We start from the raw sequence: 11,877 nt of genomic DNA on the forward strand, positions 1-11,877 counted from the left end.
CACAGTCTTCTATTTATCAAAAGTCGAAAGGAACAGCTGTGCCCAGACAGAATGCCAAAACCAAATCCACATTTATCAGAAGAACAGAGGAAGCTTTCCTTTTATGTAACAGATCTGCAGTCCTGATCGCTGAGGTGAGCAGCTTTTGCTCACAGCACATCAAGGACAGATCTGGGGAAAATACAAAGTCAGAACAGAAATCACTGTATTGATAGAAATACTAAAATCAGTAACAGAACAAGGGAGCAACCAGTCAGCAAACTCAGGTCATGAGATGCTAAATTATCTGACCTTCCTGGATACAGTGACTGAAAATTAAACGAAAATATTTATTATGAATTCATTTATTTTATGGCTTTAGCTTAGGTTAGTTGGCTTCCCTGGTGGCTCAGCAGTAAAGAATCCGCCTGCAATACAGGAGACCTGGGTTCGCTCCCTGGGTCAGGAGGATCCCCTGGAGGAGGGAAGGGCAGCCTACTCTGTATTCTTGCCTGTAAAAGCCCATGGATAGAGGAGCCTGCAGGGCTGCAGTCCATGAGGTCACAAAGAGCCAGACATGACTGAAGCGACTTAGCATGCACTCACACCGTAACTAAAGGCAGAAAACCTGCATGATGGGTAGGCATAAGTGACCTTTTCATGTTTCTCTTGCAATGGTAGGCGACACTCTCAGCTCTACATTCTCAGAACTCACGTCGTCTGTAATCTTCAGTTGGCACCTTTTGTGATTTGCAGGTCTTCCACTCCGTTCCTGTCCTCCACATTCAGGTAACTCTCAGCAACATGGGATAAAAGGGTTCCTTTGGTTTTGACAAAAGCAGATCAGTTTCTCAAAGCTGACCAAAGTGACTTTCTTTGCTGTTTTTCACACAAACTAATTTTGTTCGCTCTAATCATAATGAAAACTAAAGCCAAAGTTTCATGCCACAAAAAATTGGGGCCAGACATTTTTCTTCTTTTTTATTGGAATGTAACTGTTTTAAAATGCTCTGTCAGTTTCTGCTGTACAACACAGAGGATCAGCTACCTGCAGACACAGGCCCCTCCCTCCTGGCTCTCCCTCCCATCCCCCATCCTGGCCCTCCTGGTCATCACCGAGCACCGGGTGGGCTCCCTGAGCTACCCAGCAGCCCCTGTGAGCTATGATCCATGTAGCAGTGTGTGCATGCCAATCCTAATCTTCAATTTCATTCCACCCTCCTCTTACCCGTGTCCACAAATTCATTCTCCACATCCACATCTCTACTCCTGCCCTGCAAGCAGGCTCAGCTGTACCATCTTTAACAACTATAGTAGAGGACTTCCCTGGTGGCTCAGACGGTAGAGCATCTGCTTACAATGCAGCAGACACGGGTTCAGTCCCTGGGTCGGGAAGATCTCCTGAAGAAGGAAATGGCAAAGCACTCCAGTATTCTTGCCTGCAAAATCCCATGGACGGGGGAACCTGGTAGGCTACAGTCCATGGGGTCACAAAGAGTCAGACATGGCTGAGTCTGACTTCACTTTCTAGAGGTGATCTAATTTCATCTCAGTTATCTTGTATGTGTTTCATTTTTTATGTATTCCAGTTTATTTTTTTATTTTTCTAATTTTATTTTTGTTATTGTTCTGCTCTTTTCTTTTTTTCCTTCTTTTTTTTCCAATTTGGTGAGGAAGCTTGAGGGAGCGGGTCTATGATCCTCTGGGGCATCTTTTCTTCCTTTTTCTAACTTTTCCTGGAGTATACCTGATTTACAATATTGTGTTAGTTTCAGGTGCACAGCAAAGTGAATCAGTTACATAGATACATACACCCACTCTTTCTTAGATTCTTTTCCCACATACATCATTCTGTGACCCTTTGTGACATATCATCCACATGGAAACCAGGACTCCAAAGGCGCAAACCCACCAGAATGCAAGCCCCGTCTGGTTCAGAATGGTATCCGTCATGCCACGTAGAGACAGTGTTTCACTCCTAGTGAACACTCGATAACCATTTGTCATGTGAATGAATTAATCCCAAGAGAAATCCCAAGAGATCAAAAGATAAGTGTCCACAAGAGCTTCGAGACTGATAAGCGCCCTTCACTTAAGTGCCCCCCAGTACGCGGCCATGAACATGCCGAAGCTGAGCAGCCCCCAGCCCTCATCACCCTCCCGGGCGTGACAGAACCGTGAGACCGTCACCACCCTGAGCACCATGTCAGCCGTGATCCTCTGGGGCTACATCTGGATCTTGTCATCATCTGTAATTCTTTCACTTTCAAAATCCTCACTCATAAGTTCCTCATCTTCCAACTTGCTTTTCCAGCCGCTTCTGTGATGACAGCTTTTCAGCTTCATTGGGACCTTGAGTACTCTGGACTTGCTGCTTTTCTTCCATATGCACCCATTCCTCTCCTCAGGGTTTGCTATATCCGACTTAAACTCCTACTTACTGTTTTCTCCTTGTCCTCTCCCAAGCAAACAAGCAAGGTGAGGAGAAAAACCCACACAACAGGGTAAACATAAACCAGTATAAATATAAAACCATTTCATTTGAACGGACCCCCAGCACCGTCCAGCCATTCTGCTACAGCCATGGTATTCAAAATATTGTCTACACACCAGGAACGTCAGCATCACCTAGGAGCTCATAGAAATGAAGACGCTTGGGTCTCATCTCAGACCTACTGAATCAGAATTAAAAACTTAAGTAAGGTAATCAGCTAATTTATATGCACATGGAAATTTAAACACTCTGCACTGTGGGGATTCCCTGGCAGTCCAGTGATGGGAACTCTGCACTCTCACCGCCAAGGGCCCAGGTCCAATTCCTGGTCAGGGAACTAAGATCCCACAAACTGAGTGATGTGGCCAAAAATTAAAAAAAAAAAAAAAAAGGTGTCCAGCCATCACCACTTGCTAACCTTCATAGCTTTCTCTGAATGTACTCAAATTTTGAAATCAATGTACTTGCAAAAGGATGGTCCCTAGAAGTAAATTAAAGGTGCAATATTCCTGATAGTACAAGGATTTGTCACCTCTTCTTATAGGTATTAACTTTCCACCTATAATGCTTAGTTCAGTATTAGCTATTTTTTCTTGACCATATTTTCATACTCTTTACACATTGCTGTAGTTACCTAAAACCTCCAGCATGATTACCAAATTGTTATAAATTATTATTAAGCTACTAACTTTCTGCGTAAGTTAACAGTCTGTAATACTATTAGGCATATTGGGACTGACTGCCTCCACATGCCCCTCCCCAAAGAGTTGGAAGCGATTCATTTTGCAACCTTATTTTGGCATAATTCTCTTGATATCACGAGGGTCTTTGCCAAAAAAAAAAATTATGTAAGCAAAGTACTTTAAGTTAAAGCATTTGCTCAATCCATGAATATAGTATTCCTTGAAAAAAAGTGGAGAGACCATGGGAGGGAGGAAGGAAAGAAAATGTAACATGCTTGAAAAAAAATAATCTTAGTGAACTCTTGATAACCTCTGAAAATCCCTACTTCCTTAAGTGCTCATTAATCAGATTTTTTTTAAAAAAGAAGACAAACCAAAATTTTGAATTTTTCATGTAGCATCAAGTTTCTAGAGCCGTACACTTTATCAAATTTTGCATGCTTGTTTAATTTATTTACATCTTTGGGTACTCAAACAAATGCAGTCTTTCTGACAAAAGAAAGACAAAAGTCATCCACAGGCATGTAGATGTCCTAGATCACCACTTAAAAGAGACCACCAGTTCAGGTTTTTGGGTTGAACCAAAGAAATGCTTAAATTTACATCAGTTAGAAATAGATCAGAATGGGGAGCATTTTGCCCATTACATGCAGTCCATCAATTTGTACTCTGATTAACACTTTCAGAAAGAGAAAGCAGTCATGGTATCCTATCTTTCATTAGATGACTTCCTTTGTCATCTCTTGTCTTGGGACAATCTGAACTAATCTTCAACCCACGCAATGATGTTAGACAATGTTTGGATCTTTATCTCTTGTGTCAAATTTCAAAGATTTAATATAACACGTTATAATTTAAGAATATTAAAGGGGACCCAGGACAGAACATTTAGCCTTGACATCATATGGACATGTCCAACATTTGATTCTTAAACAGCCTAGTTTTGCTATCACTGGGAGGAAAGTACTGACATGTCATTACATAGACGAGCAAATTTAACATTGAGGCTTCTCAAGACAAAATCAAACTGAGACTTACATAGTCGTAAGCAATTGGGTGATAGTTGAGGTTTCTAAAACTTTACTATTCTGTAGAGAAGGCACTATGTGAATTCAGAATAACAGTGTGCAGATTATAAATAACACTTAACAGCATAATGATGGTTAAGAATTTATGCTATACGAACAAAGACAAATATCATATGATATAGATTTTATGTGGAATCTTTAAAAATGATACAAATGAACTTATTTACAAAACAGAAGCAGACTCATGGATATAGAAAACAAATGTACGATTACTAGGAAGGGGTGGAGGGATAAACTGGGAGGTTGGGATTGACACGCATACACTACTGTATGTAAAATAGATCACTAATAAGGACCTACTGAAAGCACAAAGAATTCTACTCAGTACTCTGTGATGACCTGCATGGGAAAAGAATCCTATAAAGACTGGAGAGAGAGAGAGAGAGAGAGAGAGAGAGAGAGAGATAAAACTTTCTCACTTTGCTGTATGTTGTGACTAACACAACATTGTAAGTCAACTATACTCAAGTAAAATTTTTTAAAAAAGAACTTATGCTATAAAATGAGACCATCTTAATTCACCACAGCTCCATCACTTACTCTGTGATATGGGTTAGTTAAAATCACAGTACCTCTATATCCTCTTCTACAAAATGAGATGATAATGCTACCTACATAGTGACATTGCTTTGTGGATTAAAATGAATGGATGCACAGCAGGCACTTACACAGTGCTTTGAATAAGCCTTCAATAAATGTAAGCTATATTTATGTTCATTGTAACCCTGTACCTTATGCTTAGATCAAAAAGAGTAGAAGAAAAGATACCTAAACCTGTCTATAATATTCTGCAATGTCTACCATGAATGTCTACAATGGTTTAAACAATTAGCCCATGCTACTCTAATAATTGGGGTGAGGTGGATGGGTGGGTACTTAGGGAAAATAGTCCAATTATCCTTCTGTACTCCAGAGGTTTGGTCTTCTTGCTTTCATATATCTTGAGATGATATTTAATAAGAAGCTTTGCCAGTGGTAATCAGGCACAAAGAAAAATAATCCAGCTTATGCAACTCAAACTCACATGAGAATGATTTGTGTCAAAGAACCAACAGAATAATTTATGAGGCTTTGACTGCCAAGCAGACTGATATTCATGTTGGCTCTTCAACACATTCTCTTTGTAGGAGAGAAGTCTGCTCAGGAAACCAAATGAAGAGCAAGCCGACTGGTGAGTAAGAGCTGGGAGAGGCTGAAGAAACAGCCCTACGCACGAAACCCGCAGTTCTACCGTTAAAATGTGTCTCTTTCCTGAAAGGCCATGGAGATATACTCTCCCAGTCCTTTCCAACTTCTCTCTTCAATCCCTTACTAGTATTAATATGACTCTTTCTGGTTTTTTCTGAGAAAGAGCCTTTGATAAGCATTCATCGAACTCCAGTCAAGGAGGCTGTGACTTGAGCCCTAACCTCATGTAACCTTTTAGTCTCCGTGACTCCAAAAGAGCCGAGATCAGGTCTCAGAAGAGACCAGTTAATGCCTCTCACTATTTGACATACTGTGCCATCACATATATCAGTAAATTCATTTCATTCAATCACAAACAAAAGGAGGAATTCCTAAGGAAGGTATACAAATGCACTATGTGTAAATGATGAAAATTCAACCACAGTCCTCAGCATGCCTGAACCATTATTATCTTCAGAAGCTCTTCTAATCTTAGATTCTACAGGTGCTTCAAATTTTATCCAGAAGTTGTTGAGTTCACCCCCACAAACATCCTACATTTATTCCATAATGAACGGTGCATTCAGCAACACATCCATTTAAGAGACAAGAATCTGGAAGTCTCTACACTTGATAGGGGAGGGATCAAATGATACATTCGAAAAAAAAAATGCATTCACAGACAAATTAACCAAAATAGGGTGGGAGGAGAAAGTGGTTAACACTGGCCCAATGAGGTTTCCACATTTGACCATGTACGGAAATATTACAAATATTGTCCATGCTGAATCGTAAGAAAAGAAAAGACATCTGGGTAATTATTTTGAATTATTCTTCATTAAAAAAAAAATACAGATGGGAATAGGCACAGAAAAGCCTGGAGAATCAACAAAATATTATGTATGTTTGTAAATATTTCCCTAAATATTATCAATCACTGACCTGTGTCATCTCATTTTTTATTCAGTCAAATATGCTAGCCACATTTCAACCAAAGATGCTTGCTTAATACACAAATAAGTCTTAATACACAAATAAGTCTTAATACACTACATGAGCTTGCATTTGAGAAAATCTCCAGATGCCAAATGGAGCCAACTGTTAAATAATAAATCATAATATGTGTTAGCAAACTTTCAAATCGAGCTGCTGTTCCCCTCCCCTCCCCCAATCTCAAGATTTCTCCATGTCATTGTTTTGCATATGTTTAAGGAACACATTGTGTAATGGATGAAAAATGTGGATGAAGGTTTTGAAGTCCTTTATTTCTAAAAATAGTGCCACCACTTGAGAAATAAACATGATGTCTAGGAATGGGCTGATTTTTTACAAATATGCAGAATTTTCAAGTTGCCTTAGATGATTCAAAAATCTCCACTTACATAACACCAACCACTCTTAGAATAGTTTAGGAAACATAACACATCCAAGTCTGGACAATTCATAACAAGGGCAAAAAGCCAGATCCCCTCAAACCAGTACGATAAACATGAGGACTTTGTTTTCCATAGATCCTAATACAATACAGTTGGTGGAACTCAAAGAGCAACTTGAGTTTCTAGTACTTTGCTGTACAATGGGCCAGCTGCCGAGTCCGCACCCAGTGGGAAGGCAGCTCCCCCCAGGGATCTTTATGTGGTTCCCCAAACTGAATGAATGCTCCCTCAGGCTCCCACATCAATAGTAAAAATGCTTTATTCCTGTCTACTTGGGTAGATTAGATATTTCTTGATGGCTGAAATCCTGCAAGTTCATCTCTAATAAGGCCCAAGACAGGTTATCCACCAGGACCATATAGTCAAAGCTATGGTTTTTACAGTAGTCACGTACAGATGTGAGAGTAGGACCATAGAGGAGGCTGAGCACCGAAGAATTGATGCTTTCTAACTGTGGTGCTGGAGAAGACTCTTGAGAGTCCCATGAATTGCAAAGAGAACAACCAGTCAATCCTAAAGGAAATCAACCCTGAATATTCATTGGAAGGACTGATGCTGAAGTTCAATACTTTGGCCAACTGATATGAAGAGCCAACTCATGTGAAAAAAGCCTGATGCTGGGAAAGACTGAAGGCAAAACGAAAAGGAGACAGCAGAGGATGAGATGGTTGGATGGCATCACTGACACAATGGGCATGAATCTGATCAAACTGTGGGAGAGAGTAGAGCTGTCCTGGCATGCTGCGGTCCAGGGGTTACAGTCAGACACAACTTAGCAACACAACAACAACAACAACAAAAGATGCTCTGAGATCACCTGGACCCTCTCTCCATCTCTCCAGGATCATGCCTTCCACCCTCCATGTTCCATTTCATTCCTATTCCTTTGGGTATCTCTGTACACCCTGTTACTTTTCTCTGGAAGATGTGCCCCTCCCCCTCATCCTACCCGCCTCCACACAATATTCTATTCCACCTTTTTTCATGTTTATAGTAATGTGTTCACATATCTATCTCCCTGTCTCCAATTTGTGAACTCACTGATGATAGAAACTACATCAAATCCTAAATCTATCCATCTTTACCCAAGGCTAGTGGAGAGCTGTGAAAGAACAGGAGTCAGCTAAGTGAGACTCAACTATAAATAAGGTAGTCATATACTCCAAAGTGGGCTTCCCAGATGGCTCAGTGGGTAAAGAACCCACCTGCCAGTGGCAGAAGACACAAGAGACTTGGATTTGATTCCTGTGTGGGAAGATCCCATGGAAGAAGACATGGCAATGCACTCCAGTATTCTTGCCTGGAGAATCCCATGGACAGAGGAGCCTGGTAGGCTACACCCCATGGGGTCGCAAACAGTCGGACATAAATGAGCAACTGCATGCACACATTTGTTTCGGGTGTAGAGCATAGTGATTCAGTATTTTTGCAGATTATACTCCGTTATAACAAGCTGGAATCAAGATTGTGGGAGAAATATCAATAACCTCAGATATGCAGATGATACCATCCTTATGGCAGAAAGCCAAGAGGAACTAAAAAACCTCTTAATGAAGGGGAAAGAGGAGAGTGGAAAAGTTGGCTTAAAACTCAACATTCAGAAAACTAAGATCATGGCATCCAGCCCCATCATTTCATGGCAAATAGATGGGGAAACAGTGGCAGACTTTATTTTTGGGCTCCAAAATCACTGCAGATGGTGACTGCAGCCATGAAATTAAAAGACACTTACTCCTTGGAAGAAAAGTTATGACCAACCTAGACAGCATATTCAAAAGCAGAGACATTACTTTGCCAACAAAGGACCATCTAGTCAAGGCTATGGTTTCTCCAGTAGTCATGTATGGATGTGAGAGTTGGACCATAAAGAAAGCTTAGTGCCGAAGAATTGATGCTTTTGAACAGTGTTGTTGAAGACTCTTGGGAATCCCTTGGACTACAAGGAGATCCAACCAGTCCATCCTAAAGGAAATCAGTCCTGAATATGCTGAAGCTGAAACTGCAATATTTTGCCACCTGTTGTGAAGAGATAACTCATTTGAAAAGACCCAGACGGTGCGAAAATTGAAGGCAGGAGGAGAGGGGGACAACAGAGGATGAGATGGTTGGATGGCATCACCGACTCAATGGACATGAGTCTGATGAGTAAACTCCAGGAGTTGGTGATAGACAGGGAGGTCTGGCATGCTGTGTAGTCCATGGGGTCACAAAGAGTTAGACATGACTGAATGAACTGAACTGAACTGAACTCCATTATAAATTATGGTAACACTTGTAATTCCTTGGGCTATAATGTAGGTCTTTGCTATTTATCTGCTTTATCTGTAGTACTATGTGCCTGTTAATCTCATACCCCTAATTTACCCTCCCCTCTTTGGTAGCCACGAGTTTGTTTTCTAGTCTCAGATCATTGTCTTAACACTGCTCATTTAGATTGCATTTAGATAAATGACCTGGAACAACACAGTCTATGGCAAACCCCTAGAGTCTTTGGGAGTTCTGTTAATTCCATAAAACTATGCAAAATGGGGGCAGGGGTGTTCATGAACATATTAAGAGGAAGTGGTTAGAACTCAGACCTTCAGGAAGCCCAGGAACTCAGCTAAGAGAACATAATGCATAAAGCTTGAGAGGCAAATACAAGCAGCCCTACAGCTGCCCCAAGGAGTAGCTGAAAATATCTTAACTTCTCAAACACAGTTAAGTTTTTCATATTCAAACATTACAATTCCGTTTGCTAAAAGCATCTTGGAAATTCCCTTGATGTTTGCGATACCAGATTAGCCCATGTGATGGAGCGATCACGTGATAAAAAACAGATGAAAAACATTCTATAGAACACACTGCTAAAAAAAAAAAAAAAAAAAAAAAAAGAACACACTGCTAGGAAATGGATTCTATTTTCAGCTTTTAGCTTTGTCATAAGTCTTGCTTTCCCCGTGGTTACACTGGCTCGTTGCCAACATCCTCTGAGGGTGACTGGGCTGAGGAAAAAGAGGTTCACTTCCCCATACTGACCACCAAGAAGGGCAAGCTATGTGGGAAGCCCTGGCAGCAAACATGATTCCTTATTATGATTATTATTTTATGTTTCTATTTTTTAGGTGCTGAAGGGCAAAGTGTAGTCTTGAAACACACAGGAAAGAAAATATAAGTCTTACTGTAGACGAGCTAAAGACGGACCTCTGTCCGGAGCACATACGACCCGCGCCCTCGTGTTTCGGGGCAGACGTGGAGACAAAGGTGCGGGCGCAAGCACGTTACGCACGCACGCAACGCACTCCCGTTACGCACGCAGGCTACGCACGCCCGTTACGCACGCTGACATGCAGGGCAGGAGTGCGTTCTCTGGGCAGCTGTCATTTTCAAGGCCGTCTCCTCCTCCTCCCCATTTAAAAGAAAGAAGGTAAAAACATTCTTTAATGAAATATAATTTGCTAAAAGGACACACTAAAATGTATGCAGAGGAAAAAAAAAATAAAACGCGGCTTCAAAGGCAACTAAAAGTACGAAGTCTGAGGACTAAGCCCACACTGGAGTTTTCTGTGATGGCAGAAAAGCTGCAAGGCTGTGCTTCCTTGGAGGAGCTCCCGGTCCCCCCAGACAGCCAGCGGTGAGCAGTCTTGCTGGCTCTGGGCATCAAAGCAGCGCCCAGCTCACTCTGCGTCCAACCTGTTCCTCACAAAACCTACCGACGGATGAGCAATCAAAAGAGGGGAAATGGAAAGATGTGGAGTCAGAGGGGTTTCCCAGGTGGCAGAGTGGTAAAGGAACCACCTGCCAATGCAGGATATGTGGGTTTGATCCCTGGGTCAGGAAGATCCCCTGGAGGAGGGAATGGCAACCCACTCCAGTGTTCTTGCCTGGAGAATCCCATGGACAGAGGAGCCTGGCAGGCTGCAGTCCATGGGGTCACAGAGAGTCGGACACAACTGAGCGACTAAGCATGCACATATCTGAGGTTTCATGCGTTCAGTCTGACCTGGCTCTAGGTTGGCAATAATGATCAAGTGGTTAATGATAAAGCCACAGCAACTGAAATTGCCTTGAATCCAATCCTCGATCTACAACTAGCTAGGAGTGTGACCTCAGCGAACTTCCCAAGGCTTCTATATCCTCATCAAGGAAACAAGGACACTGATGCTGTCTCATTAGGGTTTGTATGAGGATGAAATGAGATTAGTGATATAAACAGAAGCAAGCCCCACAGAGGCTGTCCTGTACACATTAGCTGTTATTACCAATAACACTGGGGAGAGAAGACGGGTATGAAGGCAGATTCTAATTTATTATTTTTTTTTTCTTTTTGCTGTCTCGTATACAGGGTTATTGTTACCATCTTTCTAAATTCCATATATATGCGTTAGTATACTGTATTTATGTTTTTCCTTCTGGCTTACTTCACTCTGTATAATAGGCTCCAGTTTCATCCACCTCATTAGAACTGATTCAAATGTATTCTTTTTAATGGCTGAGTAATACTCCATTGTGTATATGTACCACTGCTTTCTTATCCATTCATCTGCTGATGGACATCTAGGTTGCTTCCATGTCCTGGCTATTATAAACAGTGCTGCGATGAACATTGGGGTACATGTGTCTCTTTCCCTTCTGGTTTCCTCAGTGTGTATGCCAAGCAGTGGGATTGCTGGATCATAAGGCAGTTCTATTTCCAGTTTTTTAAGGAATCTCCACACTGTTCTCCATAGTGGCTGTACTAGTTTGCATTCCCACCAACAGTGTAAGAGGGTTCCCTTTTCTCCACACCCTCTCCAGCATTTATTATTTGTAGACTTTTGGATCGCAGCCATTCTGACTGGCGTGAAATGGTACCTCATAGTGGTTTTGATTTGCATTTCTCTGATAAGGAGTGATGTTGAGCATCTTTTCATGTGTTTGTTAGCCATCTGTATGTCTTCTTTGGAGAAATGTCTATTTAGATCTTTGGCCCATTTTTTGATTGGGTCATTTATTTTTCTGGAGTTGAGCTGTAGGAGTTGCTTGTATATTTTTGAGATTAGTTGTTTGTC

At 41.4% G+C, this 11,877-nt stretch overlaps 1 long non-coding RNA gene across 1 annotated transcript; it reads left to right on the plus strand.

The window, feature by feature from the left end:
• Window positions 1-573: 573 nt before the first annotated feature.
• LOC133232961 (uncharacterized) lies at window positions 574-11,139 on the plus strand. Its single transcript, XR_009731541.1, has 3 exons — window positions 574-768; window positions 5,372-5,415; window positions 9,952-11,139. It is a non-coding gene; the product is annotated as an uncharacterized LOC133232961 (long non-coding RNA).
• The last annotated feature ends 738 nt before the right edge of the window (window positions 11,140-11,877 follow it).

Source organism: Bos javanicus, chromosome 19 (assembly GCF_032452875.1).
Source record: "Bos javanicus breed banteng chromosome 19, ARS-OSU_banteng_1.0, whole genome shotgun sequence".
Lineage (NCBI taxonomy): Eukaryota > Metazoa > Chordata > Mammalia > Artiodactyla > Bovidae > Bos > Bos javanicus.